Here is a 3,130-nt window from a genome sequence, read left to right as displayed (position 1 = left end):
AATTCTAGTCATTTTTTAACGCATTTCTAATACATATGCATTTCGCACTTTATGATTTCAAAATTCTGATTTCTATAAACTATGTTGAGACGTTGAAACGCAGTAAATAAAGTCTTGCAGGCGACAATAATAACTTCCTGACGTTTGAAAATGATTGTTTACGTGAGCACGAATAACTAAGTTTACTGGGATTAGTAAAAAACGTCATAATTGGTATTTATCCATCAAATCAAAGAAGTCATTGAAGTTACTAGAGCTGTGACATAGTCCTTATCAAATCTAAACGCATACAAGACATTGATAGATTATAATTATCCATCTTTTATCCATCAATAAAAAAATCAGTTTTTATTATTTATAAAAAATATTTTGTAGATTATTTTATTTTAAAAAATTAGATAACATTTTTTATATTTTTATACAAAGATGAAAATTTATAATAAATATTTTAGTAAAATAGTTTAAGTAAATTAATTTGTTAATTAGGACTAAGTTAAATAAACAAATAAATTAATAAAAATCGAATGGTTTATTATAGTCTCTCAATTGTACTAATTTATAAAATACTTTTAATAAAGCACAGTTATCATTTCCTACATAAATAAAATTTTTTCTTTCTAACTGAAGTCTATTTTTTTCAAAGAATATTCTGATGTACATTAGTGCAATAAGTTGGCATAAAACAGGTATAGTTTATTTCGCTCCAACTTATTGTATCAGTGTACATATTAGTTCAGAATATTCTTCGAAAAAGAATGGATCTTTGATATTCTTCATTTCTATTTAAAATATGTCAATATGAAGTGTCTTCGCAGTTTCAATGTGTTAATATTCGAAAATTAGTTGAAAACTTAATATCTCTCCAAGTAAATTTTATCTATAAATAGACTCGACTGATTATATGACTAAGAACTCTCTGGTAATTTTACAATTCAAACCAAACAATAAAACATTTCCTGAAATAAGAACTTCTTATTATGTATATTTTGAGAAATTATTTCTAGCAACAGCTGTCAGTTATATCACAGAGGTATTATCACAGAGGATACGTGTATAAAGCACAATCTTAATTTTCTGCTTCCATTGATTTAATAATTTCATACCACGAATGGACATTGTACCGCCCACGAATCAGCAAAATAAATCCAGGTACCGGATTTCTTATGTCAGAGCGAGCGTCAATCATTGATATTGCAATTTAATTTGATAATAGTGAAGACACTCGCGCGTAACGTTGACATAGGCGAGTATGTATGTAACTATGAGCAAGGTGCTTTCGACCTCGGCGTGCTCAGTAATGATCGGTTTCCTGTGAGAGAATGCGAATACAGTAATCATATTTATTGTTGATATAAGTTTTATGAAATGTTAATATTATTTACTAGATATTAAAATCGGAATAAAGTTTGCGATTTTTGTTCAGGTCATCGATTTTTACTGACGTTTAAAAAATAAGAATCTCTACGCAAATTTACAAGAAATTAATATTTATATCTCTAGTTAACATATCTGTTTATATAAGATAACACATATAACGTTTAATAATATTTTAAAACATTAATTTTCTATATTCAAGAAATACAAAATATAAATCCGCATTTTTTATCGACACTCTTAAAATGATATTACATAATATTATAAATTTAATTGAATCCCGATCTTTGATATAAATGTCTGAATGTATAATTTGTTATAAAAAGAAATAAATTAATAATAATTAGCTTATTATATATTTATTATTCAGTACAAGGATAATGAATCTATTTTAGAATTATCTTATTGTTAGAATTTCTAGAAAAAAAACGCGATTTAACTTAAAGAAACATAATTATATTGTATTATACACAATTTTCTTCTATGTCAGAATTATCATTTTGCTGCTATTATTTTCTCATTTGAAATCTCATATATATTTCTCAATCCTTAGTTCTATTGATATTTAAAACAATTATTGTACATAGACTTGCATGGAATATTATATCATTTCTAGGTATACCAAATAATGACACTGAATATATATGCGTGAGATATTAGATACCTGTTTATTATAAGTATATCAAGAGGTGATAAATAAAAATGTATGTACCATAAAAATGTATGGTACATACAAGATTTCTCTAATTACAAATAGGATAGTTTTTTGCTATTTATTAAGACAGATTATTTACTCATATATTTGACATATAACTCGTCTTTTGAAATATAACTTGTGTGCAAATATGACTAATAAATTAATTAAAAATATTATTTATTTTCTGATTATTCTATTTATTTTATTATCAATGATTCTGTTTTCATGATTCTTAAAGATCCTTAGAGTTGATACTCATTTGTCACATTATTCTCACGTGTCAGTGCGATCATACGTATAACATTTAAATGACAATTTTACAAAATAGAACAAAAAAATATATTATTAAATACATTTTTACTTATAATTTAATTTATTCTGCGTATTGTAACAGATGTAACGAATTTATGAAAAAATGTTATGAACTTTGTAAACAATTTTTATGGGAATACATTATCTTTATGCGCATTGAAATGATTTTTAAAATAATTAAAATTGTTCTATTCTCTATCTACTTGCAACATTATAAAATAAAATGTGGTAATATGTAATAGAGGAATATATAAACTAAATAAAAACTTTACAAAGTAAGGCAATAATTTATTTTAAAACGGAGATCAAACAAAAAGAATTAACTAAACAATTAATTATTTTGGTAATTTGCTTATTTAAAATATATGTATATTAAGAGAAGAGAATGGATATTATATTATATCCACATATATATATATACATATAATTGTGTACAAAACTTATATATTTATAACTATATGTAATATTTTTAACTATAATATTTATAACTATATGTATATATTTAACATGTTATCTATTGTCTAATTCTTTATAAATCTGCAAATATGTATGACATTAATACATTTAGATAATTTAAACATGCTATACGTCATTTGTATGCTATTATTATTATTTAAAATGTTTTGAATGTTTAATCATTAGTTTAATTTTTTTGAAGTCATTAATGGAATAAAAATAAAATAAATAATAAACAATAAAAGCAAGAAAAGTTTGATACAATTTATCCACGGTTAACACACATTCGCT

The sequence above is a fragment of the Trachymyrmex septentrionalis genome, unplaced genomic scaffold (assembly GCF_001594115.1).
Source record: "Trachymyrmex septentrionalis isolate Tsep2-gDNA-1 unplaced genomic scaffold, Tsep1.0 scaffold202, whole genome shotgun sequence".
NCBI classification, from domain to species: Eukaryota; Metazoa; Arthropoda; class Insecta; order Hymenoptera; family Formicidae; genus Trachymyrmex; species Trachymyrmex septentrionalis.
This window is presented reverse-complemented; position numbering follows the sequence as displayed.